This window comes from Canis lupus, chromosome 11 (genome assembly GCF_003254725.2).
Source record: "Canis lupus dingo isolate Sandy chromosome 11, ASM325472v2, whole genome shotgun sequence".
In the NCBI taxonomy this organism is placed as follows: Eukaryota; Metazoa; Chordata; class Mammalia; order Carnivora; family Canidae; genus Canis; species Canis lupus.
In genome coordinates this window covers 33,254,655-33,265,987 of record NC_064253.1, presented here as the reverse complement: position 1 = coordinate 33,265,987, position 11,333 = coordinate 33,254,655, and the positions used below count along the sequence as shown (strand labels likewise).

The 11,333-nt window shown below is 42.7% G+C and overlaps 1 protein-coding gene across 15 annotated transcripts in view; it reads left to right on the top strand.

Annotated features, from left to right (window-relative positions):
- Window positions 1–236: 236 nt before the first annotated feature.
- Window positions 237–11,333, top strand: part of MPDZ (multiple PDZ domain crumbs cell polarity complex component) — a 167,332-nt gene continuing 156,235 nt past the window's right edge. For 6 of the 15 annotated variants that reach the window (XM_025433144.3, XM_025433142.3, XM_025433147.3 and 3 more), the window contains exon 1: window positions 239–429. The gene's annotated coding sequence lies outside the window, so the exon portion shown is untranslated. Of the gene's footprint in view, window positions 430–11,333 lie in introns of all 15 variants that reach the window. The other 9 variants (XM_025433149.3, XM_025433148.3, XM_025433150.3 and 6 more) reach the window with 4 other exon arrangements.

Here is an 11,333-nt window from a genome sequence, read left to right as displayed (position 1 = left end):
GCCGAGCGCCCGCCGCGCAGGTTTAAAACCCAGGACCCGGGGCTGGGCCGCGCCCCCTGATTGGCCGAGGCGCGCCCGCCGCCCGCCGGCCGCAGGCGTCACGCAGCCCCGGCAGCCCGGGCCCCGCCGCCTCCTCCGCGGCAGCCCGGTCGGCGCAAGTGCGGCGCGCGGGGGAGGGGGCGCGGCGGAGCGGAGGCTGGCGTCGGGCCGCCGCCGGCCGGGCGGGCGGGATTAAGTTTCCCGGCGGCGCGCGAGTGTCGGTGCGCGTCTACCCCGAAGCTCCTCGCCGGGCCGTTACTCAGCGGAGAAGAGGGCGAGCGGGGACAGAGGCGCGGCCGCCGAGGCCCCGGCTCCCTGGCTCCCCGGCTCCCGGGCCCTCCGGCCCTCCTCCCCTGTGCGCCCCCGCCCGGGGCGGCCGCCGCCAGCCGGGTAAGCGGCGCCGGGGCCCGGGCCGGGAGGCGGGGAGGCCGGGCGCGCCCCCGAGCTCTGCGCGCGCCGGCCGGGAGGTGCGCGGGCGCCGGTCCGGGGCGCGGGGCGCGGGGCGCGGGGCGCGGGGCTCGGCGGGCGGGGTGCGTGCGCCCCACCCCGCGCGGACGGGCGGCCCGGCTCTAGCAGGATGGGGGCTGGAAGTTTCCTTTGCTACTTGCTGGCCCCCGAGCTCCAGCCCCAGTCCGGGCAGCCCCCCAGCCCCCCCGCACCCCCGCCTTTGCCCTTGCTGACTCTAAATGCTTTAAAGTTTTTTTTTTTTTTTCTTTTTTTCTTTTTCTTCGCCTGGAGGGGCACGGGGATGGTGCCAGAAGGGGGAACCGCGGCCCGGGCGCAGGAGCCTGTTGCTCGCCGCCGGCGTGGCCGCGCCCCGGGCCGGACGCCCGCTCCGGGGTGACGCGGTGCGGGGCGCGTAGCGGGTGCGGAGAGAGCCCCCCGCCCGCCCCCCGCCCCCCGCAGACCGGCGTCTCCGGCCCTGGCCGCCGGCCCCGAGCGCGCCGCTGATTGATGCCCGCCCCCGTCCCCCGCGGCGCCCGTGCCCTTTCATCCCCTGCCCCCCGCGGGGGGAGCTTGCGCTCTCGCCCCCCGCTTCGGCCGCCCCGCGCCCACGGGCCGCCTTTGTCTGCGATTCGCAGCCGGGGGTGCCGGATGTGCCTCGGGGAGCGCGGTTCCCAGACGCTTTGTGTCCTGGGAGTTGTGTGCGTGTGTGTCGGGGGTGGTGATGGTGTAAATTTTTGCTTGCGTTCTTTGCAGAGGCACAAAGGCCGGGCTATTCTTTCCAGCAGATCACATGGAAATGCAGGCTGGGACTGCCTCGCGTAGGAGGGGCCCCGCGACGGCGGGGGGTGGGGGGCGGGGGGGCGCTGCGCCGCGGCCGGGGGCGAGGCGGGGGCGGGGGGACGCCAGCTGGGCGGGTGGGGCTTGCGGAGCCTGCTGGGCTGGCGCGGACCCCGGACCCCGGACCCCGAGCGTGGGCGCTGCGTGTGGTGCGGGGAGGGTGCGGTGGCAGCTAGTGCTGCTTCGGTAGCATCAGACGAGAGGACCGTGACTTCAGCGTAGGTCGATACTCTCCATGTTCATTGGATGTCCAGAGGGGAAGACTCAGCAAAGTGACTAGACGCTGTCACCCAGCCTTGGTGGACAGCTGTGCTGTAAACATCCCTCTGTGTTTCCCTAGGCATTTCTTCTCATTTAGGTTGCCTTTTACAAAAACGAAACAAAACAAGAAACCAAAAAACCCCGTGATCTGAAAAACCAACGAGGTGATGGTTTGGGGCTTGGGAGTGTTTACACGCTGACTTTAGTATGGGTGACTACAATGAACTTTTTTTAAGGGTCACATGATCTATATTTGGTATATACTTGAGCGCCTGATAGAATTTAGGTTAAAAAAATGCATTTAAGAAAAACAAAACTTCCCGTTCCTAGGTTTGAGCTATTAATATAACGTAAAGCTCTGGATGGATGCTCTGGTGCCTTTGCCTGAAGGAGGAGCTAAGAGGGTTTAGAGGGTGGTGGGGATAATCTTGTCTGGGCTGCCCAGATTTCCTGCTAGCTAATGAGCTAGTTTACAAACGTGGTTTTTTTTCTAGATTGAGCTATATCCTCGCTCAGTTCATATTAGGGTCTTTTATTTAAAAAAAAAAAAAGATTTTATTTATTTATTCATGAGAGACGCCCAGAGATGCAGAGACATAGGCAGAGGGAGAAGCAAGCATCCTGCAGGGAGCCCGATGTGAGACTCCATCCCGGGACCCCAGGATCAGGCCGTGAGCCAAAGGCAGGCGCTAAACCAATGAACCACCCAGGTGCCACCATGTTAGGGTCTTTTAAAACGGAGGTCTCTAAAGTTAATGGGTCATAGGCCAAGTTGGCCAGCAGCAGCCTGTTTTCCCCTAAAGCGTAGGAGTTAGAAGTGGTTTGTGCAATTTTATATGGCTCAAAAAATCAAAAGAATATTATATCATGGCATGTGAAAATCATATGAAAATCAAATCTCAGTGTGCTGTTATAAGTAGAGTTTTATTGGCACACAGCCACACTCATTAGTATTGTGTGTGGTGGATTCTTACTGTCTCTGGCTCCTTTCACAGCAGCAGTGGGAGAGTTGAGTAGTTGCATAGTTGAGACACAGATACATAGCCTTCAAAGTATGAAAGAAAGTATGTTGCCTTTCTCTTATTCTTTACAGAAAAAATCGCCAACCTAGAGCAGGCTTTAAAAGAATTGCTTAAATACTTCCTCGTGTGATGGATGCATTGCTTAATTTCATTGCCTTTAACTGTTTCTGGTGTCCTCTGAAGTGGCTGACTTTTCCCAACTAGGTAGTCAGATTAAGTGAATGTATTGGATTTTCACATTTCCAAGTTTCACTCTCAGAAAGATTCTTAACCTTTTGATTCTTTTTCTTTTTTGTCAGAATCTAGGATAAAGTGAGTTTTCTGATTGGCAGAAATTATGTGTGTAGTTACTCTAATATAGATAGCCCAATTTCAGGGTGTTCTTCGCTGAGTTCTAGCGGCTTCTTGCTACTGTGCTACCTGAGCAGGTTTTGAGAATCACAGTTTTGTTCATTTAGGTGGAGAGCAGCTGGGGTTAGAGGATGTCAGGAATACGTTTTTGCAGGGAAGTTACCACTTTAGGCAAAGCTAGTTTGTGAGGGAGCTTGACTCTTCAACAATCCTCTTCCCTAAACCTTTGCTAAAACAAAAAAAAATGTTTATTCTCAACATATTACTAAGAGATCAATCATATGTGTACATGCGTATAATATGCATTCTTTTCATTTCATTGGTATTGGTATTTCATTTCTTCTCTCTCGTTTCTGGTTTTCTTCCTCATTTTTTTCTGTACTCCTTCCTTTTATCTCCTAAGCCTGTTGCCTGTGGTTTAGGCAGGGCAAGATGTGAGTTACTGTTTTTAGTATGCTCCGAATCCCTATCACAAAGACATTTTCAGTATGCTCCAAATCCCTATCACAGAGCCTGTTTAACCATTAAAGGCTTCTTTGCATTTCAGATACCTTTTATTTTTTATTTATTTTTTTAATTGAAATTCGATTTGCCAACATATAACACCCAGTGCTCATCCCATCAAGTGCCTTCCTCAGTGCCTGTCACCCAGTCATCCCATCCCCCACCCACTACCCTTTGTTCGTTTTCCAGTTAGGATTCTCTCATGCTTTGTCACCCTCTCTAATTTTTTCCACTCGTTTTCCCCCCTTTCCCTTATAATCCCTTTCATTATTATATTGCCCTTATGAGTGAAACCATATGGTGATTGTGCTTCTCCAACTGACTTACAATGGAATATTACTCAGCCATTAGAAAGATCGAATACCCACCATTTGCTTCGACGTGGATGGAACTGGAGGGTATTATGCTGAGTGAACTAAGTCAGTCAGATACCTTTTAAATGCACATATATCATGAAGGAGTGAAGGCTGTCCCCAGAGTTTACTAGATATCTGCAATGTGGGTGTGCTCAGATTTGTGGGAATCCTTGAAATGTAATTTTGCCTTGATGCAGGCTTTCAGCCTTTGGGTGCTGGGTGTGGAGGCTCTGCTTTATAAATGAAGTGGACCCATTGTTTTGAGTTAGTATTAAGGGATTTAGAAGCTGGCATGCAACAATGAATTGCCTGGAAGATAACAAACTGCCCTGAGTTAAAGGCAGATTATTTTCTTAGATTACATCCCGAGTCTGACATCATAGACTTGACCCTCTTAGGTTGAGTTGCAGGTTGGCTCCATTTTGTATATTTATAATATGTACTTATATACATATTTATAATATGTATTTTGTGAATTTCATAAAGCAGCTTGAAAAAAGTTGATATATTGGACTGGAAATGTCTCCATACTTGCTAGAGCAAACAATGCATCTGGCAGAGAATGATCCTATATTTCAAAGTAAGAAAGCAGAAAACTTCCCATAGAATTCAGGACTGCTTGATGGTACATATGAATGATGCTATATTTTATTATTATTATATTTCTCAAGTAGTTGTACGTGATTTTAAAGTACATTTGGCCTGAATAGGAATTCACTTGATACAGTTACATTGTTACATACATTATCAACCCCATATTTATAACAAGAAAGGTATTATTTTCCCTTGGGAGATATTGTCATGCATAAGACAGCATCTATATAAACACTGGGAAGTGATGGTTAGTATGGTAAAGTTGATATACTATGATTAAATAATTACAGTGGGGTTCTGTGTGGGTGAATAAGAATAAGGAGATGAAGAACTACGTCTACTTAAATAATCTGTTGTCTTCCTGTGAAATATTTTCTGAGAAGATCTGAGGTAATCGTTTATTTAGTAGATAATAATGGACGGGTTAGGAGGTACATTGCATTGGGTTAAGCACTGGGAGGAACGTAAAGTATTGCTCTAGAAGTCTACGGACTTGGTTGAAAGAATAATCACACAGTGGGAAGAATAAGAAGGTTTTACACATAATAAAAGTTATACCATTTCAAAGAAATTAGAGATCAACATAGGATTGCTTGCTGGCAATTTGTAGATGGCCGTCTTCTCCCTGTGTCTCTCAGTCGTATTGGATTAGTGGAGCCCCAGGGACCTCATTTAACCCTACCTACCTCTTTAAAGACTATGTCTCCAAATACAGTCACATTCTGAGGTACAGGGGTTAGGACTTAAACATACATATTTTGGGGAGGTAGAGAGGAGGACACAATTCAGCCCTTAACAAAGTTCTTAAAAAGACCCAAGTTATAGGGACTCCTGGGTGGCTCAGTGGTTGAGCATCTGCCTCTGGCTCAGGGCGTGATCCCAGGATCCTGGGATCGAGTCCCACATCGGGCTCCTGGCAGGAAACCTGCTTTACCCTCTGCCTCTCTCTTGGTGTCTCTCATGAATAAATTAGTAAAATCTTACAAAAAAAAAAAAAAAAAAAAGACCTAGGTTATAAATCCGTGGAGACCTTGAAGAAAGGACTGGTTTAGGGCAGGGAGGCAGGTCATACAGGAGGCTCTTGTGTTAGTCTAAGCATTTATTGAGGTAATTTGATGTTTGGGAAGAAAGAAACTGCTACTTGAGGAAAGAGATACTTTATCTTTGGCCAGAAGCCACTTTTCTTTTTTCCTGGTTTTCACTGAGAAACTGGTTCTTGCTTTTTATGAGCAGAGTGCTACATTAGTTTCCTTTTTAAGTATTTCATAAAAGCGCTAATTTTAAAAAATATTTTCTCTATTCCTTTAAAAAAATCAGTAAAACATTAAATTTGTCAAAGATGAAATGTTAATGTTTGTAAACATTTCGTGATGATTCTGGAACCTGATTAAAACAGCAAAACTTATTCTTTAAATTACATTGACCTAAAAACTGTATGTACTTGCATGTTTTGTGAGCAAGTAGTTTACATAATCATTTTTTCCCCTCAGAAATTTCCTCTTCTTTTTGGAAAAAATTGAGGTTAAAATAGTAATTTAGATTGTATATTATAAAATAACAAAAACTTTTTTAGGTGTTGAGATTAGTTGAGTTAGAGAAATGTTAATGCAATTTTTCCAAATTTGGCCCGCCGAGTTAAAAAAAAGAAAAGTAAATTGAAATTAAGTTTAAAGAGAATTTGAGAATTAAGTTCTTGCTTTTTTTTTTCCTTCTTGCTTGTGATGGTTACATTTGTTTAGTATAGGAAATTCTGGTCTTTTTTTTTTTAAGATTTTATTTATTTATTCATGAGATACACACAGAGAGATAGAGAGAGGCAGAGACAAAGGCAGAGGGAGAAGCAGGCTCCATGCAGGGAACCTGATGCGGAACTTGATCCTGGATCATGCTCTGGGCTGAAGGCAGCGCTAAACTGCTGAGCCACCCAGGCTGCCCGGAAATTCTGGTCTTTATTCTCCTTTTAGTTTTATTTATATCTTAGAAAACAGTATTCATTGTTGTTTTCTTATAAAGCACTCTACCTTCAGATCTAAGGTGCTATAAATAAATGCATGAGGGGAAAGTGAAAAAGGAAACTCTTGTAAGAGAGGAAAAACAGACATGAACTACGAAAAAAATAGGAAAGACCTATTTGGGTGTGTTGATAATATAGTGTTGATAACTTGAAAATGTTTTGGGATACTTTGCAATTTACTTTATTAGTTATGTTTTAAAACTATATAGTAAAAGACATGAGATAGTTATTTCCTAGTAACTTATTTAATAATAAAAATAACACATTTAAAAAAATATATGAGGTAGGCAAGTGCAAAGAATTAAACTTGCCTGTGATTGTCACCTATATATCAGCCCCCCTCAAATAATACACATGAATAAATAGCACTGTTTGTTGATCAGTAGATTTCACTGATTGCTCTTTTTCTCAGTGAAGATAATATGATCAGAGATTATTAAACATCCATACATAGAATTGAAACTGATCTCAATTGTGTGAACCAATGTCCATTGACTCTTGAGGAGATATGGTAATATGGCTAACTACGATGTGGCACATAGGAAACCAGTGGAGCATCAATTATTTAATCTCGGTCTCTGCTTGAAAGTAAATATTACATAGTCCATAGTTAATTTTGGAGGCTCGATCATGAGGTATTTTTAGATGTTTTATGCCTGTGGAAGGAAAACAAAAGAAACGGCCCCTAGGCCAGGATTATTGCTCCCTTGCCTGCTCTGTGAAGTTCAGTGAACATCTTTTAGGTGTTAAATTAAGGACTTTCAGACTCCACCCTTTTCTCAAGAGGGGGAGAGGGATTATTTTTCTTATTGATGTGTAATTTATAATTGACGTGATAAACTGCACATATTGGAAGTGCACATTTTGTTGAATTTTGGCCACTGTGTATCATCCCCATGATCAAGGTAGTGAACATACTTAGTACCTCTACAAGTTTCCTTATGACCCTTTGTAATACTTTCTTGTCTTGCCCTACTTACCCATCTCCTATCTCCAAGTAACCACTGATCTGTCAGGACAGATTAGTTTGCATTTCTAGAGTTTTAAATAAATGGAATCATGCAGGACATTCTCTCATTTTATCTGGCTTCTTTTACTCTGTATTTTGGGATTCATCCATGTTGCTTCTATTCATAGTTTAATACTGCTTATTGCTGAGTGCTAGATCATTGTACTGAATGGATGTACCGTTCAGAGGTTTTTTTTAAATAAGTTAGAATTCCTTTGTATTTTGTCCATTGTCGTGTATTTGTCCTTGGTTTCAACCTTGTTGTGTCAGACTTTTGTATTTGACATATTACTCAGTCTTCTTAAATTCATGCCTCGTGAATACACTTAAAATTTAAGTGCCCTTATAAAATGTATTTGAGGTTTCAAAATATGTAAATTATGTGTAATTTTTTAAAAAAAAACTAGCCATTGTAAAAGAGACTTAAAATTTCCTAATATTTAAAAATATTACATGATATGTAAAAACAAAACAAACAAAAAATTGGTCACGTGGGTGTTGAGGCTTTCCACAGACTTTTATATCTTACCATGTGAATATTGAGCTCAAAGCTTTAAGACTGCTTGGCTAATTCTCTCACTAACTTGCATATTTTTTGTAGTTTTTATAGATTTTGACAGATTTATCTGTCACTTCCTATGACAAATTTATGTGACAATCATATATAGTAAATATAACTAAATTGTAATTTGGTGCCTGAATTATCCAAATAATTGCCATTCTGTATGTTACACCTAAGATCGTCAAATATATCAAGAATTGGAGAGAAGATGATCATCATTTTGTGAAAACATGTTGTTCTTGTTGGCATCATTTAGATATTTTGGGCCTTTTTTAACACTCGTATGTTTGTCTCTACTTTCTAATGACTTAATTGAAATTAAGTGGCAAAAAACAAAAAAAACAACCCAAACAACATCAGTTAAGGCAGATGTGGTCTCTGGATTATTACAAAAGGAAAAGCTGGTTTATATTCTTAATATTAACAGCTAGTCCTTTGAGTATCATAGTAAAATACAGTTAATGAATGTAGTAAAATTATAGATGAGTTAATTAAGAAGCAAATAGTCACGTTTATTGAAAGAAAGTAAGGTCTCTTAAAATGTTTTCAGAGAGAAAATACCAGTTTTCAAAGATGGCCCCAGTGAGTCCTATGAAATTATATGTGGTGACTAAGTAGAGTAGCCTATTACAATTATCTGTGAATTAGTAAGTAGAGATTTGAATTGGTTCATGCTTATTTATCTTATATGGCTAAGGTTCATGTTTGGATAGGTTCATATGAATTTGGATTCTTTATATAATTTCCCCTTGTCTGAACTACTTGGAATCTTGCCAGCAAGATGTAAATTGTCATCTTTTTTGCTGACTTTCCTCAGTGTACTCTCAGCAATGTAGACTATCGCTGACTGACAAGCTTGTCTGCTGATTTAGACAATGACATCTCTTTGCCGTCAGAGGAATACAAGGTTCTCTCCAACAGTTCTTTAGTACAGGTTAGGTAAAACATTGCTTTTATTATTGTGAGCGAATTTTATTTTCTTGAGTGTATGCATAGTCAATTAACAGAAGATCCAAAGGTGAATTTGTTTTGGCTTAGTGTAGAGATGAATAAGAGAGGAACATGGCTGATTATATATATATATATTTAGATATATTCTTCTCTTTATAAGTAGGCTTTATTTCATCTTGGTTTTGATTCTACTGGGATTTTTAGTTTACTTCACAGATTTTGTTTGATATCTAAGATATTTTGATCTTGGAGTGCCTGGTTGACTCAGTGGCAAAGCCTGTGACTCTTGATCTTAGGGTTAGGAGTTTGAGCCCCACGTTGGGTGTGGAGTATACTTAAAAAAAAAAAAGTATTTTGATCTCTTCCTGTTTTTAATTGGACGTTACTAAGGCCATCTTCCATAAATAATTTGTCTTCACATTGGTTTAGGAACCAACGTGATGTGAAATAAGCTTTAATATTTAGTGTCAGCATCATAAATAACTTTGCCTAGTGTTTTGGCCATTGTGGGTGCTTTCTGAATATGGTACTTAGAGTGATCAAGCATGAAGGGTCAGTTTTGTCTTTTCCTTCCTTCCCTCCCTCCCTCCCTCCTTTCTTCCTTCCTTTATTTTTTCTGAACACCTTCATTTACTACCTTGCTTAGGGTCTTCATTTCTAATTGATTTTTACCACTAAAATAATTCTTATATATTGAATTTAAAATGTTCATGCTCGCTAGGGTTCCAACTTCTGTTGTCCCTCCTTGTTTATCTGTACCTTCTTCCTGATTAATCTTCTTTATCCCCAGCAACACCTAAAGCCCAATGATTGCCTACTTTTAGGGTCTTCCAAGTTCTTTTTCCTTTAGATACATATGTGTAGTTGATACATTCTTTCAACAAATATTTGGTGAGTGCCTTATCTGAACCAGCCACTATTTCTGGTTCTGGAGATACAGCCCTGGGAGCAAAAGGGACTACCACTACCACTAAATCAAACCAAACCAAAAAAACCAACAAAAACTCCCATGGAGCTTAAATTTTAATATTTCCTGTTTTCTAGAGACATTTCAAACTGGATATGTTCACAAATAATGCGTTTCTACTCATTCCTCTAAAAACAGAAGATCTCTTTCTGCTGTTTAAGCTAACAGTGTCCCAGTATTTCTTAGTTATCCAAATTGGAAACATTGAAAGTCAGTGTCTGTTGCTGTTACTCAGTCTGCCAGCCCCCAGCACACGTCTAGTGGTCATTGAATTTTTTCGATTCCCTCTGATGAACGTGTCTATATTTCCTTGTTTTTCTGGTATCTGCCTTAATCTTGGCTCGTGTTATTTTTCTTCCCCCCGCCCCACCCCGAAAGATTTATTTATTTATTCATGAGAGACACAGAGACAGGCAGAGACATAGACGGAGAAGCAGGCTCCCCAAAGGGAGCCTGATTCGGGACTGGATCCCAGGACTCTGGGACTGGATCCTAGGACTCCGGGGGTCATGCCCTGAGTCAAAAGCAGACGCTCAACTGCTGAGCCACCCAGGCTCCCTTGTGTTATTTTTCGATTGGCTTGCTTTAATAGCCGAATATCTGATTATACTATCATAGTTCTTTCTCTTTTTCATGAGTTATTTACCCTATTACCAAGACTGGTTTTCCAGAAAATGAATTTCAGTTACTGCCTGTCACTTCCTACCCATTCCCCACGTGCTGCCTTGCCTGCAGGGAAAGGGCCCCAAGGGGGTTATGAAACATTGCTTTCCTAGCTCCTGTCTAGTTTGGAAGCCCAGTACTATAGAACCCTTGTCGTTTGAATTCTCTGGTTTCTTTACAGCTACATTGCCCTAGCAGTTGTCCTTCCCTTAGCAAGACATGTTTTTTCCTCTCCTGGCTGTCTCCCACACACTCCTAGGTTGTGCGTCCTGTGGGACAGCTCACATGTCACATCTCCCAATTCTTTTTGATGCATGCTGACAGGATTGCATTTCTCTGTACTCCCAGAGAATTTAGCACATCACGCTGCAGTGTAATTACTTAACTGGTTTCCACTAAAATCCACTAAAAGAGCTCAAAAGTTAGGTACCTGTCTATATTTTGCTTTACCATATGCTTCAGTGATAGAGGCAGATATGGACTTTGGCGGGGCTTAACGTTTGTAGAATTTGAGATGGCCCTCTTTAATAAAAAAAATAAAATTATGAATGCAAAAGTAGTTGCAAAAGCCCCTATTTATTTGAATGAGAATGGAAGGATCTTTTGCGAGTATATCATGCTAAATATGTGTGTACTTATCTTAATCTTGCTGAAGCAGGGACACCTGGGTGGCTCAACAGTTGAGCCTCTGCCTTCGGCTCAGGGCATAATCCTGGAGTTCCAGGATCGAGTCCTGCATGGGGCTCCCTGCATGGA